The 17,676-nt window shown below is 43.6% G+C and overlaps 1 protein-coding gene and 1 long non-coding RNA gene across 3 annotated transcripts in view; one reads left to right on the top strand and one right to left on the bottom strand.

Moving 5' to 3' along the window:
* The window catches only part of MAD1L1 (mitotic arrest deficient 1 like 1), a 2,106,297-nt gene that overhangs the window by 479,810 nt on the left and 1,608,811 nt on the right, over positions 1 to 17,676 (top strand). The window lies entirely within an intron of this gene.
* The window catches only part of LOC147684761 (uncharacterized), a 40,789-nt gene continuing 38,870 nt past the window's right edge, over positions 15,758 to 17,676 (bottom strand). The window contains exons 2-3 of the long non-coding RNA XR_015300744.1: positions 17,159 to 17,367; positions 15,758 to 15,854 (exon numbers count right to left, since the gene is read on the bottom strand). This is a non-coding gene — a long non-coding RNA (uncharacterized LOC147684761). The remainder of the gene's footprint in view (positions 15,855 to 17,158; positions 17,368 to 17,676) is intronic.

The following is a 17,676-nucleotide window of genomic DNA, read 5'->3' as shown; positions in this document are numbered from 1 at the left end:
GACTGCGCTACTAGGTGGTAACAATATGACGAGAGCTACTGACACACCATAAACAAAATAAATAAATAAATGCTATAATCAAATAATCTACCCAATGTTTCAGAAGAACATATGTCGTATTTATGCTGCGCTCGATTTGATAACTGTTGTTAAATCTTTCATAATGTCTCTGGAGTGCATTACCGTCTGCATCTGGCCAGATTGGAAATGTTTTGTAGTGGCTACAAATTAGTAGTATTAATTCTGAAAAGTTTTTATACTCCATTCTGAATTGTGGTCCATGGGACCTTTGGCCAATGCATGACGTATGACCAGGATTTCATAGACATTCACTTAAACAGCCTTATTCACCTTATAGGTGAAATATGTCAAAGAACATACAGAATAAATGTAATACTCTGAAAGACTGTGTGGACTCAGTCTTGTACACATGGCATCTTTCTAAATAGCATCTTCTTTGTGTTTATATTTTCTAATATTGACATGAGTTTGTCTGTTTGAATCAACGGCCAGACGTATCAGAGTGAAGTAATGTTGTTGGTGGATGCTCTTTGGTTCTGCAAAGGTGTATCCTGGGTAGATCTTTGCATTTAGGTTCATTGGTGATGTTGAGCAAGAAGAAGCTTAATCTACCAGACCTTTTCTGACATTTTAAGACCAATTCAAGACTCGTATGCAGATTCATTACTTTGCTATGTTAGAATTTATGCCAAAAGTAATTGAAATAGTTTGCAAGCAACAGTGCATGGAGTAGCACGTGGCCTCGCAGGCTCGACCTAAAAAGTGATGGGAGGAGTGCTTGAAAGAAAACATTTAAGGGCGTTCAGCGTAAACTAGATAAGGGCGTTCAAATTTATCATAAAAATGAAAGCATAACTCATTGATTAAATTAAATAGGCGTTTATCTTCTCCAGCCACAGTAAACGCGTATAGTTATCAACTAATCTAAAGCCCTTTTTGACTAGTCCCCAACTAGCATTGATGTAATTGGTAAACTCTGATCAAGGCAGTTTTACATGTGGGGTCAGTTATGTTTGCATTGATGTAATTGGTAAACTCTGATCAAGGCAGTTTTACATGTGGGGTCAGTTATGTTTGCATTGATGTAATTGGTAAACTCTGATCAAGGCAGTTTTACATGTGGGGTCAGTTATGTTTGCATTGATGTAATTGGTAAACTCTGATCAAGGCAGTTTTACATGTGGGGTCAGTTATGTTTGTTTCTATCAGATCATGCAGGGAGAAGCTAAATTGACTGGATTTTCAGTTAAGAAACTTGAGAGACTGGGTTCACGGTAATTATACAACAATAAGTTCCATCAAACGTAGTTCCACCTGGAGAGATGGTATCTTCCCCTACGTCATTTCCTTGAGCACTTCGGCAGCCAGGCGGGAGTCGGCCTCCTCTAGGGATGAGCACATTAGGGTGGAGAGGCTTCACTCTGGTCTGATAGTTTAGTTTGTATATCACTCGGGGCCTCTGCTGGCTGTTGTCGAGAGAGGCGATGAAGTGTAAATTTCATTTTTTGCTTCAGTTTATGAACTAGATTTACAAGCCTGCGAATATTCCAGGCTGCAGGCAGGAAGGAGAATCAATATGGATACAGTTAAAGTGTAAACGCGTTAGGAGGAGGAGGGCAGACTTGATTTACAGAGCATTGTCCGCATTGATTTCAGAGCGGGCCCATTTGTTCCTCCCAGGGCTGCCGCGCCGGAGCACTGCGGCAGTGACACTTCCAAGCTTATTAAAAAGAAATGCCTTTCATCAATCTAATTAGCACAGCCAAACACTTGTAAAGTGTTTTCAGTTATTTAGTGTATTATCTTCATTGACGACTGAGGGGGAGGCCCAAAGTTCAAATTTATTATGAATTCTGTTTTGAGGGGCGCCCCCATTTAAGTCCTCGCATGTCATCTCCCCAGCAGTACACCGGAGAAGAGGGGGGGGGGAGGGGGTCCGGTGCTGCTGATGCAAGCACTGGGACTCTCCTCACTTCTAAGATGCACTGCTGGGAAGCAGCGTTCTCCACATAACAATGTTTTTTCCACACCGTCACATAATCTACCTTGTGCTGCGAATTTTCAGATTAGAAAAAAAGAAAAAATTATATATATATATATATATATATATATATATATATATATATATATATATATATATATATATATATATATATATATATATATATATATATATATATATATATATATATATATATATTATAATTTTATTATATTATATTTCTGGCTCGAACCGGTCAAGTTACTGAAAGCCACCACAAGTATTATGGAGCAAGTGTGGGAATTTGGCAAACGTTAATAGGCCTGTTCAGTTATTGATTGCTGTATTCGGATAATACCGGCTCAACCTTAAGGGCAGAGGGGCCACACCCACCCACCTTTTGTCAACATAAAGGGTTTCTGCCAGACTGAACAAAGATGAGCCTGACAGACACGCTTTATTTTAGGTCTGGCAGCGAGGAGCAAGATATGCTTTAATTGTGCAGGAGCCGGAGTTGAACTTTGCCAGGCTGAAGAGGTCACAGCTTCTGTGGGTGTGGCCTCTTCAGCATGGCAGAATGCTTGGAGGATCTGCCCCTCATGACGAAGGGCAGCGTCACTGATGACCTCTGACCTGGGTACTTCAGTGTTAAGCCCTGAAGTGCCCAGGGTGAGCAGCTATCATTGATACCCTGTCACAGAGTGGAGTGGGATCAGCCACTCCTGACCCAATCCCACTCGGTAAGTATGCTTATTTGTGAGCGCATGTTGTGAATGGGTGTGTGCTACACAAAGGTCAGTACAGGTGTGCACGCTTGTGAATGCATGGTGGTGCGAGTGCGTGTGCATGTAGATGAATGAGGGTGTGTGTGTGCGCGCGCGCATCGCCTGCACACCCCCTGCTCCTGCCTAAATTACTGACTTCCACTGTTTTAAGGTGGTAAACTGGTTCTGATGAAGTGGAATTTTATCCATATATGGGATAAAATGGCGATCTAATACTGCCACGTATTGTGAGGCCTTCTACATGTTTTTGCCTTTTCCTGCTGCATAATTTAGTCAACCTACCTCCTAATTTTTGCCTTTCACAGAACTCCGTTGATCCAGACTAGGATTATACTAGATTCATGGAAAGAGTTAGAGAACTAACTGACTTTTAACGCAGTTATCTGTTGAATCCAGACTTAATCAGCTGGTAACCCAGCATAATCTCCTTTGGAGCTGCTTTTCGAGCCAGATAGTACTTGTTTTGTTTGGTAGTGATTTATGACGTATTTGGGTGACTTCCAAATGTAACAACAAAAGCTCAATATTTTATTGGTGCAGGTTTTTAAATTGATTTCTGCTCTTAAGCAGCTGGGGAGGTAGAAGACCGCATTGAAGATCTTGTGTTAGGTAGATTCTCTTATTTCAGGGAAGGGTTTATAAAACATCTTTAACATGAACATAGTTTTCTTAAGTAACTCGTTCGATCCCGCTAGGATCTTCTTGCTCCATAAAGGTGTATTCTACAATCTAGTCCTAATAGGCTACCCTGTCGTAGCCTACATCTGAACACACTTTTCTGGTGCCAACTCCTTTCCTTGAGAAGCCCGTCTTTAACGCATAGTGACTTATTTATGCAGTAAATGTCATAGCATGAGGGTCCACCTTTTTGAGCAGCATCGCTACCCCTGAAAAGCCTGCTAAGGCTATCCTTCTTTATCTAGGTAATTATGAGCTTGCAATAAGTGGATATGAACTTCAGTCCCAGGCCTATAATAAGTCAGATTTACCACTCTGCGTACGTCATTAAACCGTGACGAAGGGGCATGCTTGGCCTGACAAGCATGGCAACAGCATTTTGTAATGTTTTTTTTGGGGGGGGAGGGGGGGGATTGTCTGCAGTATGGGCATTTTAAATTAATTTAAAATCTAGAATAAGGATATGATTTTATAGAAACGTGAAATCAAGGGTTGGCTATGTGTCTCTATGGGTAGGACGAGGAATCGACCAGAAGGAGCATGTGCAAAGGTAAAGTGGTGAGTGGGCTATTGTGTCATGCAAATCCTAACAGTGGCCTTGGCTTGTTTGTCTGAAGTAACTGAGGGTATTCTGAGCACTTGAAATAACTGTGACTGAGATTCAGATAATGCAGGAACAGGAAATGTTCCAGCCAGAGTTCACTCACCATCACAGACAACGCAGAGATATCTTACCTTAAAAGCTTGAGTTACTCTGCGGGGTGCCTAGTGAGGGCCATAGGAACGATGCAAGCTCCTTGAGGGTTCTTCCCAGACGTTGAAAGCAGGACAGAACCTGCTTTCCTGTCAATCACGGACTACTGTGGACTGTCCCGTGCCAGAGATCGGCTTAAGCTTAAAGTGTACTTCTGACTTAATGGATAGAATGGCCCGCAGGAAATGCATCCTGGACCAGCAGGGAGCGTTCGCAGAGAAGTCAGGGAGTGGCACTTTAATTCCTTGGTTTCTTACAGTTGTGATGAAATTGGGCTACACAGTGTTGAGCTGTCAGATTCTCTCATTAGCAAAGATCCACTGAGTTTCTCCTGACCAGTAAACGGTTGGGGAGAATCCTTCTCTTAAACGGAGTCACACACATCGTTCTCACACCCACACATTTGTTATGATGTAGCTTGCTTGTTTCGTCGTAAACCCTAGTTGGAGAGAGGCTGAGCACACATTTCTCCCCCATTATACAGACCTATAATGGGCTGGAGTTTCTTTGAGTCTCGCCCCAGGCTGTTGATAGCTTGTGTTCCAAAATATCTATCTCTCCGCTGGTCTGTGAGCAGGCAAAACTCGAGCACAAGATAGGTATGCAAGAACTGTGGCTGAATCCAACCCTCATAATTGGGGTTTAAGTGAGTCTCTCACTCATTAGCCCTTGGAATGGGTTACGTTTGATACCGACTGCCTTACCACAGAAAACTTTAAGGGATGGAAGAGTATGAACTGGTGCTTAAAGCTAGAAGGAACTTTACATCAAAATGAGAGAACTAAGATCACCCTCCTTAGTAATACGTAAAATCTGTGTAATCCCTTTTGACTGGAGTGGTGCAAGCTGTAGGCATTGCTAGCATAGGTCAATTTGGGTCTACAGTGAAGGCACTTAATTTTGTCGTTCTACCAAGATGTATTTTTGCCTGTTGTCTACAGTCTTCTTTTGTGTTCTTTTGCCTCAAACGACATGCTTGCCTGTTTATGTGATCACTTGTATTCCCAAAAGAGATGGGGTCTAATTTCTAGAACTGGCGACGTGGTGACTTTGGAATTGTGTCAATTCTGAGGAAATCACTTAATCTCCTTGTGCCTACAATACATAAATACCAATATATATGTATGTAATGCACTGTAATACCCGTGGGTCAAGTTCATGCTATATAAAAGTGCAACAACAAAAAATAACAGGTGGTGACTCTCTTGAGGAGTGCACTAAGCAAATTAAATCTTTCGAGTTCTCTGTGTACATGCTGATGACATATTACTGAGGTCGTGCAGTATGCACTTTTGAAGCTTGCAGCAACTTGGAGAGAATTAGCTTCACACCGCTAATACTGAGGAGAGCATGTGGACCAACTGCTTCAGAATCCGCTAGATTTAATTACATGTATAAGGGGCCCATTTGCTGTAAGAACTGTAAATAAACTCTTGCCTATACAGGAAACTGCACCTGAAAATACTTGCAAACAGACCTTCATACGAGGTGGCATTATAAATGCTCGATCCGGCTACCTCATTCACAGATTAGATAGACCAGAACAACGTGGGGGAGGCCTGGCCATCATCTTCCACAGCTCATTAAAGTGTTCAATAGCCCAACTACCTGACCTCAAAGGTGCAGAGGCCATTAGCTTCTGCTTCCAATTAGAGGACTCCTTCACTTTTTCAGGAGCTCTCCTTTACCACCCACCTGGCCCTTAGAGAACCTTTCTGGACAGTATTGAAGACATTGTGAACTCACCATCCGATTTTCCAATTTCGCCCTATTAGGAGGTAGTATTATTCATCTCGAGAAAGGGGCAAACAATTTCAAGGAAATCATGAATACACTAGGCCTGGAGCAGCGGATTTTCTCCGCCACCCACAATGCTGGACACATGTTTGACAGTATTTGCTCTAATCTCAACTCTTAGTCAAGGCCGCAGTCAACGTAATCTGGACTGATCACAAACTGATTCCCTTGGAAACGAAATTCCAGAATAAGCCAAATACCAAGAGGCGCTCCTTGCCCCTGCAACAAGTGAAGTTTACGTGGAAGGAGATGTCAACTCACCCTGACTTACATCAAGCGGCGCTAGCTAGCAGACCTAACCTGTCAGGAGATCCAACAGTCGATAACCAACTTTTCACGCAGTGGAATTCTACCCTAACGGACTGTTTTGCATCTCCAGGTCCACAAAAGAGCCACCCAAAAAAACCTTTTACCCCATGGTACTCCAAGACACTGAAAGAGTTACAAACTCATTGCAACCTCCTAGAACGCAGATGGCGACAGAACTATGAGCAGACCGAATGGACCAAATTCAAAACGGCTCTCAAAAATTACCACACCCAGGTTAAAATAGCCAAAAAAGCTTACTATACGAAAGCGCTTAAAATGGCAAGCTCTAATCAAAAAACTATCTTTAGGATAGTCCATGCTTTTTCCAACCCAGAGCACTGCAACAAGAGATTCCTCCCTCAGTCTCACTGCAATAAGATAGACTATTTTAAACAGAAGGTCCAAATATTACAACAGGACTTTACCTTACCTCTCTGTCCCTCTGCCAACAACAACGTTGTCTTAGGCAAAGACAGAACAACTTTACAAACCTTCAAGCAGATTAGTTTGGACCAATCTCACCAAGCAATCCTTGCTATTAAATCGGGCTCCCCCTTTGACCCCTGTCCCCCCTCGATCCTGCATGCCATTATCGATATTGCAAATCCAATCATCAACGAAATAATCAACACCTCCCTGTCAACAGCAATAATTCCTACAGAATGGAAGCTGGCAGCAGTCAAGCCGCTACAAAAGAAACAACTTGCAGATCCTACTACCCTCACTAACCTCCGACCTATTTCCTTATTACCATGCCTTGGTAAGATAACTGAAAAGCTTGTTAATGCCCAACTCGCAACCTTGGTAAGATCACTGAAAAGCTTGTTAATGCCCAACTCGCAACCTATCTCGAAGAAGCAAAGATCCTACACCCTAACCAATCTGGGTTCAGATCCCAGCACTCACCAGAATCAGCCCTACTACTTACGGCTGAATCCCTCAAAGCTGCCCTGGATCAAGGAAAGAATGCGGTCTTGGTCCTATTAGACCTATCGGTCACGCATGTCATTCTCCTCGACAGTCTCAAAACTTATGGCATTTCCCACACAGTCCTGGCTTGGATTTAAGGGTTTTTGCAGAACCGCAGATAAATTATCTCCCTTGGCAAACACAAGTCAAAAGAAAAACCCCTGCTTTCTGGTTTTCCTCAGGGCTCCATCCTTAGCTCAATGCTTTTCAATGCCTATATGGCCACACTGATTAGCTTGATATCGTCATTCAACATAGAGACTATCTCATATGCAGACGATACGCAGTTAATTATGGTCCTAGACAAAAACACCACACCGGCGGAAGAAAACTTCTGCTCATGTCTTACGGCTACTTTTCAGTTGATTAAAAACAACCACCTAAAGTGCAACTCTGAAAAGACGGAAATACTTCCTCTTGGACAAGGGAACACCTTCTCCCCCGAGATTTGATGGCCAGGTAACACTCTCCCGCCTCCAAACACAGTAAAAGTGTCAGAAATCTGAGTATCAAATTTGATACTACAGTATCCTTCAAACGGCAATCGCTGGAATCTGTTTCCATATCCTAAAATCTCTCAAAGTTTTTCGATTAACTTCCCATCTCAGCCAGACAGGCAGTGGCTGTGGCCCTAATCACATCCATATTGGAATACTGCAACAGCCTGTATGCAGGGGCCAATAAGTCGTTTTATACAAACTACAAATGGTCCAACACGCAGCAGCACGTCTAGTGCTCAAATGGCCCAGAAGGTCGTCTGCTTCGGCGGCCTTGGAAGCACTACACTGGCTCCCTATCCATAAAAGAGTTCGGTTTAAAATACTAATCATCACTTACAGAATATTTCACTCCTCAGGACCACACTACCTTCGACCTAGATTCATGCATTACATTCCCTCCCTGAGTCTCAGATCATCTAACGCTAACCTGTTCAAACCACCAGCGGCTAGATATGTTTCGAAAGGAGGCAAATCGCTCGCAGTGATAGGGATCAAAGCGTGGAACCAACTACCCAACCAACTCCGTCAAATCCAATCTGAAACGCTCTTTAGTAAGGCCCTAAAAACCTGGATCTTTTCATCCTCCAATGTACTCTGTAGAACTCTTACCCAACTCCTTGCTCCCTAGCAGCTCCCTATTTTGTATTCAGAAATCTGCACAGAGCCATGATGCTCCTCGGAGTGATAGACTGCGCTCTACAAATGTCTGTGTACATTACATCTTGCAAGCAGGGCTGGACATCCAGTAGTGCACTTGCATTTCACAGGGCAGCCTCCATTTAGGGAGCCACTCCTAAGACTGACCATTGCAGAGAGAACAGCACCATAGGACGCAGGTGACAGACCAAGCATTTAGAGAGACTGGAGATGCATGTTAGGCTGCGTTGATGCAGTCACTCAGGCCCAGATGCACAAATCAACTGGCTTGCATGTTGTCTAGTGGATAGCACAGGACAGTGCTGGACCAGCATACTGGTGTCCAGTCTGCAACAATATTGTGGGGAGGGGGGTGGGGGGCTTTTCCGATGTCCCTAGTAAGTTTCTGCCACTTCCTGCTCCAAAGGAAGAAGAACCTAAGTGGACTAAGGTTCTCTGTTATCCAGAATTGAAGGGCTTATAAAGATGAACAGATGAGTGAGTGTAACATCCTCGTTCCTTAAGTGGGATTGTAACCTCAAGGCTCACACCAGCTTAAGTATGCCCACTGCACCTTAACTGCTCTCCCTATACCCCATGAAGCATCGGGCACATCCTGGCACAACTTGCTCCCTGATAGTGGCCTGCTTATGTTAGGAATGATGGACTTTGTGAACCCTGCCTGCAAATTTTGAGCGTAGGGACACAAAGGCCTCTGCACACAGCTATTCTGTAGAATCTTTTTGTTTTCAGAGGCATGGATGGTCACTACTTAGCCTTCTTATGCTATCTGGCCGCCCGTTTAAGCCCAAACGACTCTCAAAGCCGTCCTCCACGATGCAGCTCACCTTCTGAAAGACAAACCATATCAAAACGTACACTTTCAGGTGTAAGCTTCCATAGGTGCTTAGGGCCCTTGTACCCAGGAATGGCTTTCTTTCGCTACCCACCCAGGGCTATTATAGGAGCCATTTTCCTTGCCTGCATTACGACCAGTGTCCTTCTCACAGGCTGCTGATCCAGCATCCGGTACCCAAGCATCATAAGCTTACCTTGACCCTTACGAAAAATAGACCCGTGCACAAGCCATTCAGGGAGACATTGATGCACACAAGGGGTGAGGTGTGACCCTTTCTGCATTATATGCTTCACAATCACAGCGAACTCTGTGTCTGGTGGCTCAGTGACTAATGAGCCTACTGCAGGGGCCTGTGTTCGACCTCATGGTCACAGGTTCAAATCCCGGCGGGTCCACTCAGCCTTTTGTCCATCTGAGGTCGATAAAATGAGTACCATTGAGTTGGGTAACATCTGTTATTCAGCGCCAAGATACCCGTAGTGGTGAACGTGCGCTTTACAAATACACGTTATGTTTTTTATGTTATGGACTCTGGAAGCCTGCTGGCAGTGGGTTTGCCAAAGATACCTGTGGTCCAACAGCTGATCTTCTCTAGATGGGAGAAGATCAATCTCAGCCTGTGTCTGGCACCCACGGCGCTGCGAAGCAGCAGCTTTGAGGAGCCACGCTTACAGTTCAGAGTTGCTCTTCCTTGAAGCGCCAATGAACTAGTTAAAATATAAGCAGCAGAAAACAGATTCTAATGTTGCTTGGTTTAAGTCTGCCTCTGCTCAAAATCCTTTAAATGCAAGCCACACGCCGGCCGTGCAAGCCTGGTTGCTTTCTGGGGAAAGTGAGAAATTGGATTCTGAGTGGTACAAGTGCTTGTTTTGCTGCAGACCCTTCCTGAAATAATACGAGTTGTACCGATATTGAACACTAGCTTTTGGGAAAAACTTAAGCAAACCCTCTTAAACTTTGTATACACCTTCCTTGTTCCTCATCTTCAGTTTCTGCGGCCATGTGCATAGCTCATAATGCGAATACCACGAGAAGAGCAGTAACTCCAGCCTGGAACTGGAATGACGTTGTCCGCAGGAGAGACACTACTCTCAAGCTGGTTTCTGGAGCAAGGGTAGTCATGCATAGATATTTGGAAATAACTGGCCAGAAAGAGCCACTTGCTGGTCTTCAGCACACTGATCACCATTGTAAATTTGCTGTGTCACAGATCTGTGCAAGAACTGCCTCGCACAGAGCCAATTGCAGTTCTCGAGGTAACTCCTTATGCAGGGCCCATCACAGATTTATATAGATAGCTGCTCAGAAGTACAAATCTAAAATCTATGCAGGTGTCTGGTCAAAGTGCCACAAACCAGTCATGCAGCGAATGTCATCCAATTTTCATACTTCAATTCTATCTTCTGAAAATGCTGTAAACTACTTAATTTGCTGGTACATAATTTAACAGTACTACTAACAAATACCCTTTGTAACTCGAAACCTACAGACTGAAAGCTGCCAAAATGTGAAAGGCATATTGTAATCCTACAGTTGGCTTTCCACCCACCTATTGTTTATCGTTAGTTGGCTTTATTGTCTCTCTTTTGCCTTCTCGTTTTTTTGCTTCTTCTTTGATGACTTGTTTTCATCTTCTTTTGTTGGTCTCTAGCCTACAACATAGACTCGATCCTTTTGATTTGGCCAACTAGTATCCTTTCACTGCTCACATTTAGCCAACTCTTTTTCCACTCATCACTCTATGAGAATTCATCTGCTTCTAGCTCTCTCTCTTGTATGCTGCTTCAGCTCTCAGATACCCCCTGCTGTGTTGCTCCACACCCCTCCAGCTTGTCTCTGAAAGCACAGAAACCTATATTTTTACGGAGGTATGGAGCAGACTTTACCAGTTATGTTGGTTTTCTCTCCTGCATTCCACATATTGCATGAAAGCACAGTCCTTGACACACAGGCTTTCATGGAACTGGGGAAAGTCAATTTGCTTCACTCACATAGCTGGCATCTGGGGCAGGTGTACTTAGCATGACACATTTCTTGAAGACCCATTTATATGCTTCCTGGGCTACCGCAGAGGAGCAAATGGCTGAATCCTGTAGAAAGTAAATAAGATCTTGGCAAGTGTTTCCCTCTATCTGACACTTCCTGGGAGAAAAATATTTTAAAATAAACTATACCATTTATTTTGATAATCAATTTTATTGGATTTTAAAACCATGATACAATTCATAGCACAATAGCATATAGTACAATTAACCATTATTTGATAGTACCATTTATAAAGATTGAAAACACTGATTTCAGTGTACCGTTTTTAGATACGATAAACAGTTTTTCTTCCATTAGTCTGAATTTGTTTTTTACTGTTTTGAAACCATACTCAAACATTGCAGCGCTCTCCAACTGCATTATAAGACTTATCACCTTTGCCAGCGTTTGTTTTTCTTGATGTGTTAGTATCCTGCCTCTCATACTGCCACACCCTTCTCGTATGGGAGAATTTTATTGCCATGCTCTGTGTCATCCATTTCTTCTGCTGACACCCTTCTTTTCCCATTATGCTGCCCCTTGCCTATCTGTTCCTCAACACATAACTCATGTTGCACATGTCCTTTTTTCCTTGCACATTCCTAATATTCCCCAATTTGGTTTTACTGATTATTTTATTTATATCATTTGTCGAGCGCACTGTAACCCTGCGGGCATCCTGGCGCTGATCAGTAAATCAGCTTGTTTTCTCCTTTCCAGCTTGTTTTCTCCTTTCCAGCTTGTTTTCCTAGGCCACATCCTGCAGGTATAACTTCCATGGTAATTCACAAACATTGGTTTTGCACTTGAAAAAAATTTAGTCACATGAAGATTCTGAAATGAATGAATCCTGCTATTGTGGTGTTGGAGTATGGATGTAACTGTGCAGGCGTGCCCTCTAAGCTTGGGAACACCTGCAAAGTTACACGTTTTTGAGAATTCCCAGATTAGTCTCTGACCCATGCCCAACCTGGAAAAGGGCAGAAATGTATTCCTGTCAATTACAGGAGTAAATCACTTTCTGAAGTGAGAAGGGAAACACTAACCTAAATTTGTGATGGGTTGGAGGAAGAGCTTTCGCATGGGGATTCATATTTTCCCCATTGAGAGAAAAAACGTAGCATGGGATGATTCCATTGTATATTTGCTTATACATACCAAGTCAAAGATACTTGATTTCGGGCCAAACACCATAAAACCATATAGATGAAATACCAAGCTATATGCTAGACTTAAATGATGTTAAACTTAAAAATCAAACTTAAAATTGAAGAGGCATAAAAATGTAACTTAAAAAATTATCATGATCGCTATAAAATACAGAAAGAATGAAAACATTTTGTACAGGAGCGCGCCTGTTTTAAGCAGGATCATGCATGGTTGTTGACCACAAGTTTCAGAGAATTAATAAGTACTTCATTTCCATGCATCTTGCAGAAATAGTTCAACACTGACACTACCAATCGTGAGGTGTTGAGTTTTAGTAGTGCTAGGCTGATCTTGTTGTCGGCGCACCTTTTGATTATCAATTGGGGTTTGATCCAGTGTGTCCCGGGAGCGGTGAGATGGGGGAAAAGAAGGGGAAATGCATCTATTCCTCCTTGGCTATGGCAGTAGCAGGCCAGTCTTGTGAAGGAGCTAGACCTATAAGGTGGTCAAATGGTTCAGAGGAAGAATTCTGTATCTTAGTTTGAGATAGAGGGATCTAGCAGATGTTGAAGGGATTAAATCTCTAGGTATTGTTTATAAGTGAGGACTGATTTCCTTGAGAATAAGCTGAAGGTTAAAGCACCAGTTGTTGGATTCTAAACCAGTGACTCCCAGAATTGCATCTTACATCAGCATTTGATTGTGATTGCAACCTCTGCTGTGATCGATTGGAGAGAGCTCCCCAGTTCGAACATCCCCAAAAATGCAATTCACAGACATTTTGTAGGTTCTGAGGTGTATTTTGGGAAACGTTTGTGAACTCATAAAAGTAATTAGACTTCACTCATGCAAGACCACATGTCCCCCTGTGTAGAATTGACATTTTCTAAGAAAATCGAGCTCTGTATGTCCTTGCCATCCACGTTTTTAAGCCCATCACTTAGCTCATTTCCAAGTTTCTCACAGTACGGTGCAAGTTTCTCACAGCCCTAAGCATGTTAACTCTTCACACAATGATGCTGGCAAGCCCTTGCACAAAATTGTTCATGCAGAACCAGTCAATGACTGGCAGTCACATACTTACCTAGGTGCCTGCTCAGACATTGGCAGTCCTAAATCAGTACATTTAGCTGCTCACACCAAGCCAGCCACAGTGTTATGTGGGTTCTGTGCAACTATTCTCCCTGATTCAGCCACAGAGCTCTTGGGCTGCTTTGCTCACTTTCCTATTTTTGGAGGTTGCTGCTCCCTGCCAGCCACATTTCTTTGTAGGTAACTACTTGTAGATGGCCACACATGCATGCTGGTAACTACTCGCACATAGCCAACTATAGATCCATGCTGGTATTGGTTATTACAGATGCCTTCCTTTTTGAGTACTCACAGCTGGGGTTTCGAGTTCTGTTTTGGCTCTACACCTGTTGCTTCTAACGTGCCCCCTCTTTACTGTTTGTTCCTTGACACCATCCAGTATGATGGTTAGCTGCTTAGAGCATCCCTTCCCTTTGGCAGCAAAATTCTCTGGAGCTGCATGTAAATACAGTCTTTGGTGTGCGTCTTCTATCAAAATACGCCTCCTCAAGCTCACACTGTTCGTTTGCTGAAACATGACATGTAGTCTGAAAATTCAATGAGGAGAGTTTAGAGACTAAATAAGATGTTTCGCTGTTCAACACTTCACATCCCCAACTCGTGTCTTGGCTTAGTTTCCACTAATTTATGCATTTTCGGAATTCTACTTTCACTGTGAGCTGGCACTACATCAGTAGACTCTTTCCTCAAAGTTGTTCCTTACAGTAGTCCCAGTGCGGATTGGTTTGTGATGCCACTTTCTTTTTTAACCCCTTGCGTGCGAGGCGTTTTCCCCGCCTGTGCTGACTCCGCCTTGCGCGGGCAGAGTCATGACGGAACGGTTCCGTCATCAGCACAGCTCAACCGACGCTGATGACTGAACCGTTCCGTCATCAGCATGGAAAGGGTTAATAGATCTTCACTATGTATTATTGCTATACTTTTTTGTGGATTAAGAACCTCAGTCTCGTTTGTGATGGTGTACACTGGGCTTTGGATCACAGATCTGTTTTGTGATGGTGTATCTTTGGTTTCAATCCTCGATCTGTTTTGTGATACCTTGCATTGGATTTTATCTTTGTTTTGTAGCCTGATAACAGCTCTCCTCGGTGGATGTTTATTGAAGCAGATCCATGGGTCACCATGCATTGGCTCTAATGCAGGTTTCCCGGACAACACACTTGAACAAGTCCTGCAATGCATTCTGGGGCTGACTTTAACCGATGGTCACTGATTTGAACTAGCAGCAGCCGGCCTGCTGGTGTTTTAACCAGCTCTATCCCGTTGGCCAGCGTGAGAACATACATCGTGTAAATAGTCTATAACTCGGGCCAGTTCTTTGCACACTGAAAGGCAGGGATCTAGTGATCTCGCGCCAAGATCTGGCATCCGCCGGAAGCAGCCTTACAGGTCGTGGCGAGCGGGAAGCGCGCGCTCTGCCTTGCGATAGGACGTCACGCGGCTCCCTCCCAGCCGCTCCACTCCTGCTCATAAATCACAATCACCGTGCACTCGCGCTGGCTGTGCTCCCGCGGTGACAGGTGTGTGTTTCTGGCGGGAAGGAAGTCGCGGGACGTCCGCGTTCCCGCTGCTCCTTTAACTCTAGTGCCGCCTCTGCCTGCTTTTATGTGTTTTTCCCTTTATCCGCCAGGATGGGTCTCTCTCCACCCCGAATCTCACGCTGTGTATTTCTCCGACACCAGTGTAATGTATTCATGGGGCTTGGACTCCTTTCTGTACATGCTCACTGGTAGCTAGAGGGCATGCCTGGCAAGCTCTGTCGTACGCTGGCTGTTTGTTTTTATTCGTAACACGTTTTCTTCCCGGTCACACGTTATCCCAAAAAGTTTGTTTTGGGTATTTGAAATTTTAGTTATAAGGGTAGCTCAAAGTGTAGGAAGAGTGCAACATGTATTTTTTCTCAAAAAGCTGTGAAGGAAAATAGTCTCTTAAGCCCATTACCAGACTTTGTTCTCTTTTTTTTCCCTGTCTGAATCGTGTTTACTATGTGTGCGAAACCAATGCGAAAATCCTCACCTGTAACAGAATTGTGGAGTGGCGCAATTGTTAGTCAAAATGCCACTTTGGCACACAGCACAATATTGTTACAGAATTGCCTCACTAAAACGTGTAAAAATTGAGGTTTCGTCTCTGACTTTGCATGCATAATGACCCCTACCCCCTCACTGGTATCCACCGATATTATATGCTGCTGCGACTCACCTCTGGCAGTGCAACCTCAGACATTGTGGGGATCCCTTAGAAGCCAGTACCCGACAGCAGAAGGAGCACCGGCCCAGGCTCGTAGGTTCCTTCATCTCTACAAAAGAGACCAGGGACTTTTTAATGCAGCCACCTCCCTCATAATGTCGTGCACCACAACCCCCCATCTATATCCCTCCATATGTTTGTCTATACACCTCCAAATATGGGTATTGGCATTCACCCCACACCAACACTCACTTGCCACGTGGGCCGACCCTGCTCCTGATCCTCCACTGACGCCACGGCTACCAGGCCCCACTGCTGCCCATATTCATTCACGGACTACCCTCATACACCTCCCTTTACCCCCCCCCCCCCCATGCATGTTTCCCTCTAATATATGATTCAGCGACCTAGGTCTTCACTATACCACGATTCCTGGATATTATACTGTATGGCACTGGTATATCTCTCAACCCGAAGTTGTACACCATTAAGAAATGTTAATAAAGAATTTCAAGACTAAAAAAAAAATTAATGCAGCCACCTTATCTCAGAATTCCTTATTCACCACAATACCGCACCACTGGTGGAATAAATACTGCTCCACTAGAAGGTAATCAACCACCTTCTCACCATTGCAGGTGGAGAGCAGCTGATGGGTTGATGGACCCTCTTCATTGTAGAAATCCCTGGTTAACTTCAGCTAGCATTGCAGATACACCATTCTCCTGCCACCAAACTATAGAATGTGCTCTCTGAAGGCATAAGACACCACTTTGTTGTGTTCACAAAATGTCCAAAAACCCACCTGCTTAAGGACCCTCTAGTGTTACTCCGTAATGCCATGAGTTTCTCAATCCTTGCCCTCACCTTACTTTTTATTCATAGTGAGACATGTTCAGTGCTCCTTGGCCACATTGGTAAACAAATACTTTATAAATATCTAAATAAATAACGCACAATCGTAAGGTCCATTTTCTATATTCAAGGCGGTGTGAACGCTCTGGCTTGGTTTTATTTAAATAGTTTCGGATGACTTACTCCTCCATTTAATGTGAACTTCCTCCTACATTGACTTTGCCTCCTCTTTCGACCTTTTCAGAGGTCTTCTGGAAACCTGCCTTTCCAACCAGGAATGGATCATGTAACCACCTCAGTCAGCTTTATCCCGTCTGAAAACTCAATGTAGTTAAATTTGTGAGCATGAGTGAGGGAGGGAACAAACTTATTTAAATTTCTATTGTCTTTCTGCTGATGATGCGGAGGCCACTTTGGCGTTTAATATTAAACTGGTCCCTGGCTCATGTGAACCACTGCTTAGCCTTGGAAACCTTTGAGGTTAGTTTGTCCTATCTGGGGGTTACCCTATGCTACCTTTCTTAAAAGCAATAAAGATTGGCAATTGGTCTCGCTTACCTTTACATGCAATTGAGTGATTGGCATTGCTTGTTTGCAGTAGTCTTCAGTGTCTGTCCAGATGAGGGTTGTATCTTACAAGTTTCTGCTGCAGTTTTTCTAGTGGCCACTGGGCGTCACTCAACGGCAGCACACTGGTTTTTGGTTTTCAAACGTGGCTGTTTTCTTAAATGAAATGCTCAGATTGGAGCAAGACAATAGCAAATTCTCTGAAATAAATAAAAAAAAGCTTATGTGGTCGTGTTTAATATAGGGAAAGAAGGCCAAAAATGGGAACACAGCAACTAAGATTGAGACGAACACCATCCAATCTTAAACGAGGATAAGCTCAGCAAAGTATTTTATACAAAGTAGTCTGGTGACAGACAGCAGGGGCTGTCTGTAGTGAGACTGCAAAAAACTGAGATGTCATCCTTCAAGCAGGCAGAAGCTCAGTAAGTAGTCCGTGGTTTATAGTGTTACTAATCTGCACGTTTATAAAGATTTAATCCACGTATACTTTGAACCATTTCCTACTC

The sequence above is a fragment of the Lissotriton vulgaris genome, chromosome 10 (genome assembly GCF_964263255.1).
Source record: "Lissotriton vulgaris chromosome 10, aLisVul1.2, whole genome shotgun sequence".
NCBI lineage: Eukaryota > Metazoa > Chordata > Amphibia > Caudata > Salamandridae > Lissotriton > Lissotriton vulgaris.
Note: the sequence above shows the minus strand (reverse complement) of the source record. Positions and strands in the feature narration are given on the sequence as shown.